The sequence below is a fragment of the Acomys minous genome (genome assembly GCF_964271855.1).
Source record: "Acomys minous genome assembly, chromosome: 3".
NCBI classification, from domain to species: domain Eukaryota; kingdom Metazoa; phylum Chordata; class Mammalia; order Rodentia; family Muridae; genus Acomys; species Acomys minous.
Window position 1 is genome coordinate 146,649,845 of NC_140485.1, and position 16,440 is coordinate 146,666,284.

Consider the following 16,440-nt stretch of genomic DNA (forward strand, 5'->3'; position numbering starts at 1 on the left):
GAAAAAAACTTCAGGTCTCTGAAGAAGGACATTAAAGATGATATCAGAAGGTAGGAAAGACTTCCCTTGTTCATGGATCAATAGATTTAACATAGTAAAAATGGCCATCTTACCAAAAGCAATTAACAGATTCAATGCAATCTCTATCAAAACACCCACACAATTTTTAAAGACATTTAAATATCAATTCTCAATTTAATATGGAAAAGCAAAAAAAAAAAAAAAACAGAATAGCTAAAGCAGTCCTGTAAAATAAAAGATCCCCCAGAGAAATCACCTTACCCAATCTCAAACTGTACTATAGAGCAACAGTAATTAAAAGAGCATGGTAGTGGAATAAAAAACAGGCTGGTTGACCAATGGAAGCAAATCAAAGACACAGAAATAAATCCACACACATAGGGACACTTGATTTTTGACAAAGAAGTCAAATCTATTCAATGGAAAAAGGATAGCATCTTCAAGAAATGGTGCTGGTCTAAATGGATTTCTGCTTGTAGAAAGATTCAGGTAGATCTGAATTTATCATCATGCACAAAAGAGAAGTCGAAGTGAATTAAAGACCTCAACATAAAACCAGAGAGAGTAAATCTGTTAGAAGAAAAAGTGGGGAAGACCCTGGAACTCATTGGCACAGGAAACAACTTTCTAAACAAAACTCCAACAGACCAGTCTTTAAGGTCATCAGTTTATAAATGGGACCTCATGAGCCTGAGACGCTTCTGTAAGGTAGAAGACACTGTCAAAAGAACAAAGCAACAGCCTACAGACTGGGAAATGATCTTTACTAACCCTACATCTGACAAAAGACTAATATCAACAATATATAAAAAGCTCAAGAAATTGAACATTACTAAACCAAATTACCCAATTAGGAAATGGGGTTCATTGGGATTTAAGTGAATAATTAAATTTAAATAAGAACAACTTTAAATAATAGCCTTGTAAATCCTTATGGAAGGAATGGTATTTACTTGAGTTAAAGATATTTAGAAAAATATGAAATGAATCAGTTCTCAATGCCCTCATTATACAGTTGTCCTTTCCTAACACCTCACTCCAACATTCAGCTTTACCTTCACATTGCTTACACTGAACTGATCAGCTCAACAAATTCCTGTTGCAACCTTTGAATTTCTCATGCCTACAGGTTGGTAGAATAAATTATTAAAGAATGATTTCTCATATCTATTTGTCAAAATTATAAGAGGCTGATTCATAACCTGCAATATAAAATAGCTTCTGCTCGGCTTAACAAAAAAAAAAAAAAAAGAAAAAAAAAAGAAATGGGGTTCAGAACTATACTGAAAATTCTCAACAGAGGAATATCAAATGGCTGAGAAACACTTAAACAAATCCTCAGTGTTCTTAGTCATGCAAATCAAAAATGACTCTGAGATTCCATCTTACATTCATCAGAATGACTAAGATCAAAAACTCAAGTGACAGAATATTCTGGTGAGGATGTGGAGAAAGGGGAACATTCCTTGATTGGTGGTGGGAGTGCAAACTTGTACAACCACTTTGGAAATCATTCTGCTGTTTTATAAGAAAACTGGGAATATGGCTACCTCCGGACCCAGTTATTACACTCCTTGAAATGTACCCAAGAGATGCTCCAGCACAGAACAAGGACATATGCTCAACCATGTTCATAGCAGCCTTATTCATAATAGCCAGAACCTGGAAACAACCTAAATATCCCTCAGTCACAGAATGGATAAGAATCTGTGGTACATTTACACTATGGAATCCTACTGAGCTATTGAAATCAAGGAAATCCTGAAATTTGCAGGCAAATTGATGGAACTAGAAATGATCATCCTGAGTGAATTAATCCAGACACAGAAAGAAACAAATGGCATATACTCACTTATCAATGGACACTAGCCCAACAGAGATATCCCCTGAAAGTCTTCGCTTAGCTGGAGATTGGGATAGATACTGGAACTTCCTATTGAGACTCTAGGTGAGAGATGTACAAAAGATGGGGAAATACAAGGATCGAGAGGGTCCAGGAAACCTGCAAGAAGACCATGAAGGCTGGCAGATCTGGACCTACGTGGGTTAGCTCAAAGTATTATACCAACCAAGGTCAATCCATGCAGTAACCCTAGAACCCCTATCAATATCTAACCAATGGACACCATATTCTCCACAAGTCTATGGAGATCAGGGACTGACTTGGACATGAACTCTGGTGCCCCCTATTTGATCACTTCCCCCTTGGTGAGGATACCTGGTGACACTCAGAGGAAGCATAAGCACGCTATAACTGAAGAACCTATTCCACAAAGTACATACACACAAGGAGCAGTGCTGCTTTCTCTACATTTAAATTGCTGATTTTTAAAAAATCTTAGCCATTCTGATACTGATAAGATGAAATCTCAGAGTCAATTTGGTTGGCATTTCCTGGATGCTTAAGGATGTTGAGTATTTATTAAGTGTTTCTCAGCCACTTGATATTACTCTGTTGAGAATTCTCTGTACCTCATTTTTTGATTTAGGTTATTTGGTTTGGTGGTGTTTAATTTCTTGAGTTCTTTACTCTTCATATCTTTTGGATATTAGCCCTTTGCTGGATGTAGGATTGGAGAAGATCTTTTCCCACTCTGTAGGCTATTGTTTTGTTCTTTTGTCAGTGTCCTTTTCCTTAAAGAAGCTTTTCTGTTTCTTTAGGTCCCATTTATTAATTGTTGACTTTACAGCCTGAGTTATTGGTATTCAGTACAGGAAGCTGTCTCCTGTGAAAATGAAGTCAAGGTTCTTCTCCACCTTTTCTTCTAGCAGGTTTAGTGTCTCTAGTTTTATGTTGAGGTCTTTATTCCTTCAAAAACTCAAGTGACACTACATGCTCATGAGGATGTAGAGAAAGGCAAACACTCCTTCATAGCTGTAGGGAATGAAAACTCACAAAACAACTTTGAAAATCAATCTTTACTCTCTCAGAAAAGTATTTTTTCTGAGAGACTAGTGTTACCTAAAGACCCAGCCATACCACTCCTGGGCATATACTTGAAACATGCTAAATCATACAACATGGGCATTTGTTCAACTATGTTCATAGCAGATTTATTCATAATATCCAGAATCTGGAAACAACCTAGATGTCTCCCAACTTAAAAATGGATAAAGAAACTGTGGTACATTTACAAAATGTAATACCATTCAGGTATCATAAACAAGAAAATCTTGATAATTTGAGACAAATGGATAGAACCAGAAAAGATCATCTGAAGTGAGGCATCCCAGACCCAGAAAGACATGCATGGTATATTCTGACTTTCAAGTGGATATTAGCCCAACATAGATGTTCTCTGAGAGACTCAACCCAGTAGGGGACCGGCACATATATTGGTACTTTCAGCCAGACTCTGGGTGAAGTGCTCAGAGTTGCACGGAAGAGTTGGAGGATGGAAGGATCAGAAAGGGTCAGAATATTCACAAGGGCACCATCAAGTCCAACAGATCTGGACCCAGGGCCTGCTCAAACTGATACACCAACCAAGAGATTACAAGCAGAGAACCTGGAGACACTGTTCAGAAATAGCCAATGGCCAGCTCATTCTCTATTTTGGCAGGGGGGGAGGTAGTGCGGGGATTGCTTATGACACAAGATTTGGTGCTGGCGATCACTTCCCCTAGCCTAGCAGCCCTTGCAGCCCTCAGAAAAGGGGATGCATGCTATCTTGATGAAACCTGATAGGCTGAGTTCAGAAGGTTTTTAGCATGTTCTTTTCCTATCAAGAACTACATTTTGTTTTATCTCCCTAACCCCTTACATAGAACATATTTCCTGTGAGTTTTCAATCATGAGAAGCATGAATAACTCTTTCCTTTATCTAAACTGTAGCAGTAATAAGCACCTTTGCATATTGCTCCCTAGGGAGGACCTACCCTTGCTAGTTTGACACAAAAGCTCAGTTGTCTATATTCAGTGACTGATCAGTCTCCTCAGCAGCCTCTTCAAAATGAAGTTGACTGTTCTGCTGTTGATGCTGATGTTCTTCAGGATTCCTGGTGAGGACAGAGGGAAGTGAGGGAGGGGGATGGGTAGATAGGATGAGCCCTGTTTTCCCCTGGTAATCACACTTGTTTTGTTAATTTATGAGAAGATGATACTTATCCTAAAGGACAGGGCCTGTGATGTCTACGTCTGTGAGAAGGAGGTTCCAGGTAGGAGTGAATTTGTATTATAATGAAAGTTGTGACATGGATTGACTGGGAGGTTCTGATTTATGCCTAGAAGGCCCTTAAGGCTTTTATTTCACTTGTTTTGTTAAGAGTATTTTAGTTAATAGAAATTGTATGAAAAATAAACATCTCATTTGAAAATAACTATCAAAAAAGAAACCACAAAGATTGCTCATGAGGTGTGTGCATAACTTTGTTCTTCTCTGTCATTATTTCAGCCTCCAGTGGTGATGTTGTGATGACTCAAACTCCAGCCTCTCTGCCTGTCAGCCTTGGAGATCAAGCCTCTATCTCATGCAGGTCTAATCAGAGCCTCCAAAATAGTGACTGAAACACCTACTTGAATTGGTACCTGCAGAAGCCAGGCCAGTCTCCACAGCTCCTCATCTATGAGGTTTCCAATCGATTTTCTGGGATCTCAGACAGGTTCAGTGGCAGTGGGTCAGGCACAGATTTCACACTCAAGATCAGCAGAGTGGAGCCTGAGGATTTGGAAGTTTATTAATGTATGCAAGGTACACATGATCCTCCAACAGTGATACAGGGTCTAAAAAAAGCATAATGCTTAGGGAGGCCCAGCTGCCAAATATGTAACTTATCTGTAAGACAGAGAGAAGTGCTGAGGAACTCAGATTATGGGTTACAGCTGAAGGATACAGGTCATTGGTCACTAATTTTTTAGCTTCATTGCCTATAATAACAATGATATTGTATTTGCCACAGGAGAATGGTAAATTGGTGCCCTCTTAGCAACTAGGAATGATGGGGGTAAAGCTAAGTGAAAACTAGTTTTGATCCTACAGACTTTGTATGTCTTTGTTAGTCAATATTATCCAGTAGACGGACTGCAGTTTGTCCCTGCTTGGACCCAGGAACTTTCCATGGATTAGCTGTGTGACCTGTTGTCAGATTCACTTCTGTTCCACACGGTGAGATCTCTTCTGGGTGGGACACCAAGACACTGAATTTTTGTCACTGACAGAGCATAGGTGCTGTGTGCAGGCAGGTGCATGAGCAGATGCTGGAGACAGGGCATGTGCTGCATGGACTCAGGAACTTTCTATGGATTGGCTGGGTGACCTGAGGTCAGATCTATTTGTGTTCCATACCATTATGTCTCTGCTGGGCTTGAAGACCAGACACTGGTGTTTTGTGGCCCACATTTCAGGCTAATACAGTGAGTGGATGCATACCTGCTTATGGCTATACGCTGGAGACAATGAGCCTGGGGGCACCTGGGAAATTTTCCATGGATTATCTGGGTGATCTGGGGTCAGATGTACTTGTGACCCACTCCATGAAGTCTTCCTTTAGCTGGAAGAATCAAATACTTGTATTTTGTGGCCCACAGATCAGTGTGGACCACTGAACACTATATGCTGCACCCTGGTGTGTAGCTAGACACAGGAGACTGCTCACATGCCTGCAAGGATCCAGGGAATTTTCCAAGGATTAGCTGGGTGACAGGACTCCAGACCTACTTGTGTTCTACACCATGTGTTACTTTGTTACCTGCCAAACACTGGCACTAGTGTTTTGGAGCTTTCAGTTTGGTACTTTAGCCTCTGTGTTGTCACTGCTGTCCTGCTGACCACACACAGTGTGTGATTAATGCCAGCATCTTAGCTCTCCCTCCACTGTTTCCCACTGTTAGACACTTATGAAATTAGTGTCCATCTAATAGGATTCCTTGTCATTTAACTTAGTTCCTGACCATTCTCTTCCTGTCTTAGTTTTGTTTTGTTTCTGGAAGTTAAATTTTTGGACTGGTCTTTTGAATTTATTTAGTTGAGAGACTTTGAGCCTCCATGACATGGATGTTTAGATAGTATTTTATTAGCTACGTTTTCTATATGCTCAGCTTTTTCTCCTCTTCTAGAAAATGCATCTTATGAAGTTTTAATCATTCAGTGTCATCTTATATTCTCCGTATGCTGTTCATTCATTTTCAGTTTGCTTTATTTTTATTTATGGTATATTTTTGAAATGTAAAAACATAAATGATATAATATTTTATCCACACTCCCAATTCTTCTTTTCCTTCTAACATTAAACTTCTTAGACTCAACAACCCCCATCCAAATGTTATTCTTGTGGCACACTGAGGTAATTACGGAGGTAATTTTCCTTGTTTGCATGAGCACGAGTTGTGGCTTATGTACTTGAACATAGCTTGTCAGTGGTACAAGACTGAAGAGAATAACACAGACTTTTCCAGCAGCTATAATCTGCTGATAGGATGTTAATAAAGAGTGGGAACTAATCAGGCCCTCATCCATTTGTGATAAAATATTCATGTGTCCAATATTGTGTAGGTTACAATAGTGAATTCATGAGTTCAACTGTAATGTCCTGAATCCACTCTTTCACAGGGTTTCTTCTACACTTTGCTTCTGACATTTCTAAACCTTGTTTGAGATGTCACTTGAGCCAGAATGGGTGATGTATGTAGCCTCTTGAGGACAAATATGAGTGTGCTTTACTTATCCTTAGCACTTTGAAGAGCATTGAGTCTCGATATTAAGTAACCTCCATGACAAAAAAAAGGAATTTTTCTTATGAATGGCTAGACACCCATTTTCACATCCCTACCTGTCACCAATTGGTCCTGCTTTCCTGTTTGTTCAGGAAAATCAGCTATTGATTTTATTTATTTGAACTGAATGTCATGCATCCATGTTTGTCCTGCTACATATCCCTACATGTGCCATAGATCTTAACACAAGTCTTGTGAATCTCTTCACACCGAGAATTAAGATTTTAAACACAACAAAAGCCATAACAGCCTTTTCTGTGTGCAGCTTACCAATTTTCTGTGATCACAAAGCTTAACACACTTACTAAGCCACAAGAAATCTGATTTCTAATTAAGATGGCCATATTATTTGTGTAATAGAAAACTGAAAATCTACTATTAAATTATGAAACTTCTATTATCTTTTTACATTAAATTATAGTTTCAGATACATAACCTATTGGTATTCACTAATGTGGGATGCAAAGGGCGACTGTGGCTTTACATACAATTCAATAAAATGATTGTAGAATAGATGTGTAATGTAAAATAAGAGTGGTTTTAAGTGATATTGTTTTATCATGACATATTTTTTGAAGAAGTCAAAGAAATGTTGATAGACATTCTATATGATTTAGAGTGTGTAAGGGCATCACAGAGGCCTCAGTGCTCTTAGACATCAAAGCAGGTTTGCTGTAACATGGGAAGAGGGAGCCTGAGCCTGGTCCTGTGTACAGCAATGGTTCTGAGGCTTTGACCAATCAGATCACAGGAGAGCTAATTCCCCTAGCCCCATTCTAACCATATTTATCCAACCATGAACCTGTCACTGCAGGTTAATTTATTAAATCTCCCCTTGTACTAATGCAATAAAAAAGAAAGAGGTGATGCTTATGATGTTATGGGCACCATCTAGAAACAGGGTCATCTTTACATGCAGCCTCCCCACAGGCTGACAGAAACAGGGGCTTTGGAAGTTTGGCAATAATATACAGAGTTACCAGCAATATATACATAATACAGAATCACATAGGAAGCCAATAATTCACTAATCATTTCTGTCCTACAATAGTCCATTTCCAAGTAAAGTGAGGACAAGTTTTCTTTGAATGCATTTTGAATGCTCTTATTTTCAGGATTTTGCAGAAATTATTTAATAAAAAGTTTAATAATTTGCTTTTAAAATTCTCTGTAAAGAAATGTTCATTCTGGAATGGTTAAATTGGTCTCATAGGACTTTAAGATAACTGTAACCCAGGTGGATGTGAGAGCTATGGTGCCTAAGAAATACCACTTGACTATTATCAATGAGAGTGTTAAGTTTCAAAATGAGTTTCTTCAAAATATATTATTGTATATTTATGGAATGTTGTGGTTAAAATCAGACAGCACATCACAACACATGAATCTACTTTTAGTCCTAATTTGATTAACTTTCAAGAAATAGAGCTTAGAAAAAGAAATAAAAAAGATACATGTAGTTTGTTATTGATAAAAGGCAACAGGCATTAATGAAAATTCCATCAAATTTATAAAGAGATCTGCTCCTTTGGTATGTGGGAAAGAAGAAAGCTGTCATAATTCAGATTGAGTACAAGTGAGAAATATACAATATTTTTTAGAACAGCTTCATTTTCTGTGTAAGGCTTCATACCATTCCAAACTATTCAGATTTTGTACTAACTTCAGTGAGAGTTGGTGATATGCCTACATGACTCACAACAGATCTTGAAAAGTATCTTTAATTACTTGGAGGAAAAAAAGGATATTCTGGTTATTTTAGGCATTGACTTGAGATACTGTAAAAGCAGAAGAGAGGTGACCCAAGCTTGGGGAAGGGAAGGGAACCTAGGAAGCACTGCTTTCTTTTAGGAAAGACAGGACAACAAGCCAGACCACTCCAAAGGAACAGGGACATGTTTATTAGTGTGTGGAATTCTTTAATGATGGCTATAGGGTGAATTATGGCAAGTGTGTGGAGAAGCCATGGTGACCAGCACTGCAGACTAGGTCAAGGACAGGGTTGGGACAAGACAGGATGAGCAGTTCCAGCTGGATATTGGTCCCAGTGTTTGCTTCCTCTTATGTACTTTGAGGCAGTATCACTGTTGGATGAACCATGGCATTACGTTTGGTTCTGTCATCATTCAAGGATCATGGTAGCCTTCAGAAGGTTAATATCTTTGTTGGTCACCTCAATAATAAGCTGTAATTGAATGTATTTATTATGTGCCTGGTTTCAGTGTTTGAAGGTGAAACTGAATGTTGAGAGAATACAGCAAACCACTTCAGATGGAGGTTCTCTAATTTCCCAAGCTATTTTCAATAAGCCTGGTCTATGAAGACTGGTGACCAGGTTTTCAGGGAAGGGTAGCCTTCTATCTAGAACATGTCAGAAAGCATTGTATTTTCTGATAAATGGCAATATGAAAATGCTATCATGAATAACCTGATTAACTACATATAGATTTCAGTGCATTGGCATTCTATTTTGTATATTAAACAAAAGCTATATAATGGGGACAAATCTATATTATACTTTGTATGGCATTATTAAGAGGCTTTTTCATTATTTTTAATATTGTATTTTTAAAGGTGTAAATATTTAAAACCATTGAAAAATAAAAGTTGTACCCAAATAACTCAATTATAATGCAAGGTTTATTCCCAATGCTTTAAAAGTGCTAATTAAATCTTTTATAGAATAGACAAATTATAAGAGTTAATTGTTTGTTGATCAAATCATGGTCATGTCAATTTATAGCCTACATTTATCACAGGAATATTCATCTTCAGTCCAGCAGGTAGATATGATTCTACAGAAACATGAGCTAGGATAATTAGATAGTCTTCGAAAACCTCAGAGACCAGCAGAATATGGCATTTAAAGCGCTTTTATTATTTTGAAGATTCACTGACAATGAGACAGGTTAACCCTGGACCAGCCTAAAAGAGGATGATGAAAATCAAAGAACCTCTTTATGGAGATGGCTTCAAATATGGAAAACAGTACACTGGGTAAAATATCCTCATTTCTACCACAGACAAAATTCTGCCTAAAGTGAGCAAGGTTGGATGCAGGCAGAGTCAATGGCCAAACTCTACCAAGGGTAAGCAAGTCCTCAATATGTCCTGCCTCACAAATGTGCCTGTCAGATATATTGGGCCAGAAGACTGAAGAAGATGCTCCAACATGATAGAGAGTTTTGGGTGACTATTCAGATAGCAAACTGTCTCTGAAATATTCTCATTTGGAAAGCTAATAACCTGCACGCCTGACATACAAAGATTAGATATTAGGGGTGGATGGATGAAGTTACAGGTTGGGGTATTATGAGGGATGATGTGTGGGAATAGGAGTGATGAGGTGGGGAAAGACTGAAAGAGAGAGTTCTTCCAGGGACAACTGGATTGGAGGTCATTTGTGGGACGAGCTAGAAACTTATGACAATGAAACTCCCCGGACTCTATTAGAGAGACCCTACATAAATCTCCTAGCAATAGGGGATATGGAACCTTAAAGGGCCATCTCCTCTAACCAGAAAAGACTTCCAATGGAAGGACTGTGAAACCAGGCCAGCAACAAATCTTTACATCCACAATTGTCCTGGTTACAAGATATGCAGGGGTAAAGATGGAGTAGAAATTGAGGGAAGTTCAACCAATGACTGGCCAAGACCCAGACACATGACATTAGAGGAAGCACACCTATGATATTATTAATGATATTTGGCAATACTTTTAAACAGGTACCTAATATAACTGTCATCTTAGAGGCTTCAGCCAACAGCTGATAAAAAATAATGAAGAGACACATAGCCACACATTGGGCAGAGTTTGGGGAATCTTGTGGAAGAGGATGAGAAAGGGTTAAATGGATTTTTAGAGGTCAAGGATACTGTACGCAAACATACAGTATCAATAAACCTGGGCCTGTAGGTGCTCACAGAGGCTGAACCACCAACCAAAGAGCATTCATGGGACTTCCTAGGCTACTCATGCATAAGTATCAGATGTGCTGCTTGGTCTTCATGTGGGATATTTAACAGCAAGAACAGCCACTGCCTTTGACTATATTGCCAGCCTTTGGATTTCTGTCTCCTAACTGGGTTGTCTTCTCTATCGTAAATAGAATAAAATGCATGTAGTTTCACTGCAACTTGATATGGCAGGGGTGTTGATACATATGAAATGTCTCCTCTTCTCTGAAAAGAAATGGAGGAGAATGGGGGATATTGGGGGAGAGGAGGGATGGTCTGGAGAGGAATGAGAGGGCACAATTTGTGTGTAAAGTAATAAATAATTAAAACAGTTACATTGTCAGTTGGTGCTAGAGATGGGATTTGAATTGACATATATTTGGCTTTGTATAATTATTTCTTAGGGACACATACAATAGATGAATCAAGCATTAAAGAATGCTAGACAAGCAAAGTCACTTTTAGCCAAAGGCAAAATATTTTGTTTTGTTTGTCATGTACCATATGCTGAGTCCTTCTAATGGTCAGTCTATAAAATAATAATATCTTGTTTCTCTACAAACTGTAAATTAAGCCAATTCAGAAATGGCCCAGCTCATATAACCTTAGTACGGCTACTTTATTTCCTTTAAATGTCAAACTCATTGATTCCAAATATCAAGAGACACTATAAAAATCACATATCTTAAATGGGAAAATAAGGGAAGAAACAAAGGAAAAGGTAGCTAGAGAAGGTTTGATTTGGGGAGAATTTGCTGTTGCATGAATAAATACGGTCAAAAGCCAGTGTACAAAATTCTCAAAGAATCAGTAATAAAGAGAAAAAGAAAACATTGGTCTCTTCCAGAATATTAATATTTAGAGTCTCATTTACTTAAAGAGCACAAGTGCAATAGAGGTATTTAATTTAACAGGTACCATCTGGTCTGCAGCAAATCCCAGCCTCATGGATAGAATCCTTGTGCCCAGGTAATGTTGATTTTGGAATCTGAGGGACCTGACTAACAAGGACTGAGTTGGAATGCACGGCACTGAGGGCATAGACCTGAGGGCTCTTTGCGTCATCACTCTGGTTCACTTACTCTCTTGCCTCCTGTCTGTCACAGGGTTGTAAGTTTAATAAAATGGATTCTGTTTCACTCTTAACCTGGATATCATTAAATAATTGAAACTTTTATATTAGTTTAATATTAAGCTGCACAACACAACCACTAAAGAAGCTGTTACTCTATCTTTAACCCTCTAAGCTAACCTGTTTCCTCACAGCGTATATCCCAGCAATAGTTGCCCTCTGTAGTTTTCCCTGTTCAGCTCTCTCTATCCTGATATCTGCTGGACCTATCCCATGGCTGAATTCCCTACTTCCTGCTCTAAATCTTTCTTCTCTGCCTGGGAAGAAGTCAAGTATTACTCTTTACCCTACTCAGTGATTGGTTGTAAGCTGCTTTACTGGCAAATAAGGGAACAATTGGAGAGCAGTGTTAACACATTGAAAGAGGAGATTATTACAACAAGGTTTGAAATCAGATACAAAGGTTCAGAAATCAGAATTTGAATTACACAAAAACTTTTTGCATACAGAGCTTTGTACAATGGCATAATCATTGCCACATGTTGCTGGTTTTTGCAGAAATGGGAATACAACAATTATGGGGTCATGGAGGCCTCCTCCAAGTTATTCTAGTAATGTCTTTGAGGTCAGAACATATATGATATCTTTAACAACCCTCTAGCTAGTTTCTAAAGTAATGGATAAATTTCTAACAATGAGGTACAGATTATAACAGATTCCTGAGGAAGAAAGAGATACCAAGAATGTGCAATGTCTTTATTGAAAACACTAGTCAAATTATGAAGCAACCAAAGATGGAAAATACCTGTCTAGAGAGGACAAAGCCATAGATTTGTGGATGCCCAAGCTTGTGTGAGTTAATGGCAACTACTGTGTATCTTTATGGTAGACATGGTGTCCCAGAATTTAATGCTTACACTGTTTGGTTATGGTCTTTCTTTCATTTACTCCTTGCCCCTGACTTTCTTGAAATAGGAATGTTCACTGTGGTCCATTGTCTGGGGAACTGTATACCTCATTTGTCTTCATTCTTTTCTCCTTTTTTCTCTTTTTAGACATGATGCCTATATATAACACAGTCTAGATTCACATAGAATATCCTCGTTAATAAATGTCAGGAATTCCATGATTACAGACATTTAACATGGGAACCAGCTTTTCTTTTTATAGATTTTATATGATCGTATTGCCTTTAGATCTTTTGTTCTTGTAGGTGTTTGACTTCACTTTTACAAAATACAGGAGCTATAAGAACTGATGGTTTCATAAATTGTCTCATTGTACTTTGCATGTTAAGACAAACATGAAGATTTGGGGCCCAAAGAAAGAATGTTATAATTTGAATATATAGTGGTCTTCCAAGTAGTGTTGAAAACTGAATCCTCAATAGACTTTACCAATAGAAAATGAGAGAAACTAATTAAAACAGCATGGTACTTGCACAGCAATAGGCTAGTGGATCAATGGAATCGAACTGAACACCCAGAGATGAATCCACACACATTTGCTCACTTGATTTTCGACAAAGAAGCCAAATTCATTCAATGGAAAAACGACAGCATCTTCAACAAATGGTGCTGGTCTAACTGGATGTCTACATATAGAAAAATGCAATTAGACCCCTATTTGTCACCATGCACAAAACTCAAGTCCAAGTGGATTAAAGACCTCAACCTAAAACCAGAGACATTAACCCAGTTAGAGAAAAAAGTGGGGAAGAGTCTGGAACACATAGGCACAGGAGACAACTTCCTGAACAGAACACCAACAGCCCAGGCCTTAACATCAACAATCAATAAATGGAACCTCATGAGGCTGAGAAGCTTCTGTAAGGCAGGTGACACTGTCAAGAGAACAAAGCGACAGCCTACAGACTAGGAAAAGATCTTCACCAACCCTTCATCTGACAAAGGTCTAATATCCAAAATATATAAGGAACTCAAGAAATTAAACACCACCAAACCAAATAACCCAATAGAGAAATGGGGCTTAGAACTAAACAGAGATTTCTCAACAGAGGAATATCAAATGGCTGAGAAACATTTAAAGAAATGCTTGACCTCCTTAGTCATCAGAGAAATGCAAATCAAAACGACACTGAGATTCCATCTTACACCCATTAGAATGGCTAAGATCAATAACTCAACTGACACCACATGCTGGCGAGGGTGTGGAGAAAGAGGAACACCCTTTTTTGCTGGTGGGAATGCAAACTAGTACAACCACTTTGGAAATCTATCTGGCGCTTTCTCAGAAAAAAAATGGGAATAGGGCTTACTAAAGGCCCAGCTATTCCACTCCTTGGAATATACCCAGAAGATGCACTACTACACAACAGGGACATATGCTCAACCATGTTCATAGCTGCTTTATTCATAATAGTCAGAACTTGGAAACAACCTACGTGTCCCTCAGTAGAAGAATGGATAAAGAAACTGTGGTACATTTACACTATGGAATACTACTCAGCTATTAAAAACAAGGAATTTCCAAAATTTGTGGACATATGGATTGAACTAGAAATTGTCATAATGAGTTAGTTCACACAGAAGCAAAAAGAGCTAAATGGTATATACTCACTTACATTGAGACACTAGTCCAAGGTGTATGTCCCCATGAAAAACTGTACCTACCAGGAAAGTGGGTAAGAGGGGAGGACATCCTATTGAGACTTTAGGTGTGAGAAGCCTGGGAAAATGAGGAAATAGAAGGATCCAATGGGTCCTGGAAGACTACAGGCTGGTCTGGGCCCTGGAATCCTCAGCAAACTATGGCAACAGCCAAGGAAAATATAGGCAGTAAACCTGGAACCCCTACCCAGACTAGCTGATGGACAGGACATTCTCCACTGTTGAGTGGAGAAGGAGATCTGACTTTCACACAAACTCTGGTGCCCCATATTTGAACATGTCCCTTGGATGGAGATGCCTGGTGGCACTCAGAGGAAGGATAATAGGTCACCAAGGAGAGACTTGACACCCTATGAGCATATACAGGGGGAGGAGGTCCCCCTCAGACACAGAAATAGGGAGGGGAGTAGGGGGGAAGTGGGAGGAAGGGAGGAATGGGAGGATACAAGGGATGGGCTAACAACTGAGATATAATATGAATAAATTAATAAAATAAAAAATACATTAAAAACAAAGTATATAAATGTAAAAAAAAAAGAAAATGAGAGAAACTAACACATTGCATATAGTTAGGAGTACAAAGTGCCTCTGAATAAAGTTTTGATTTGTTTGATTTTTGCCCCTAGCACTTGGGCTATAATCTCTCAATGTCACTCTAGTTCTCTTTTCCTCTAAAGCATTATTTCTTCATGTACCCTCTACCACCACTCTCTGCCTTAACACAGACCCAGAAATAATACACTGGAGTCATGATAGGTAGGCATCTGAGATTCTGTGAGACAACAGTAACATGTCCTACTTTAAACTGATTTTTCAGTTTTTCCCACAATTATTCACAGTAACAAGCAAGGTTTCATAGACAAGAAATATTCTGGACCTCTTTCATCTTAAAGTAAAGCAATTTTCTTTTGTTGCAATGACATAAAACAATAGCAATTGTAGAAGTATTGGAGTATTAATAAATGCTATATGCACAGATAAGTCAAAGACTGTTTTTCATTAGTTTTCTGTGCTAAAAGCCCATTGCTTCAGAACTGATTCTGAATATATTTTCCTAAGAGTTCTGGAGATCAGCAATGTCCTGAATTAAACTCAAGGAGAAAAAGAGCAGTGGGCATCCTGAAGACACTTGTGACCATAGTCTAATGCTGACATTTATACTTCCAAAAATACTTCCATATTGTCTGAAAAATGAGCACTTGTAATTACATTCATCTTATTCATATATTTCAGGATGCCCATATCATCTCAAACTCACAACTTAACTACATTGGACAAGATCTTTTGACGTGCCAATTTCAAAATTTTCTTAATTCTAGAGACTAGATTTGATTAGTGATGGGAAGGTTCAGTGAGATACATTATTCTACAACTATATATTAATTAATAACCTCTCTTTTAAAATCTCCCCTTTTTGAAATCTGAAAGAAAAGGAAAAATCTTAAATCTCAAAAAATATAGGTATTTATTCAATGTGTCTGAGTCTGAGCTTCAGGAGAAGTTGGGGTTCTTTTAGAAGGCAGCAGTGCTCCCTATTGTACAATCAATACACACTTTTTATGAAAGTATAATCCAAAACAAAATCATTTATTACTTACTTCAATTTAAAGTCCATTAGGAAAGGAAAGTTGAATGTTTTTGAATTTCTTTCATATGTGCACATATCATTAAAGAAAATGTGGTAAGAATGCAGATGCCAGATGGCCTGAAAACTAATGATTTGTTTGTTGTTTTAGGGTGAGAGGTGCTGTCATTTTCCAGCTATTATCCACTGACAGGGTACTGAATAAAATTTCTATCAGACTCTGGGTTATCATGTGATAAAACAGAACAATCTTCCAAGCATAAAAAACAGACGTAGAAACAGCTGGTAGATATCAGTAGAAATAGAATGAAGTGAAGATACAGAGAAAGCAGCATTCCTGTGTAGTCAAAAACTGCTGTGTGGGACTCCTGATGGGGAAGGCGTTGGTTGTTGTTTATCTTGAAGAAGCTGCTCTCTGACAAGGTGTTTGCTCACACTCACCTGTGGAATCCAGGCCCCTG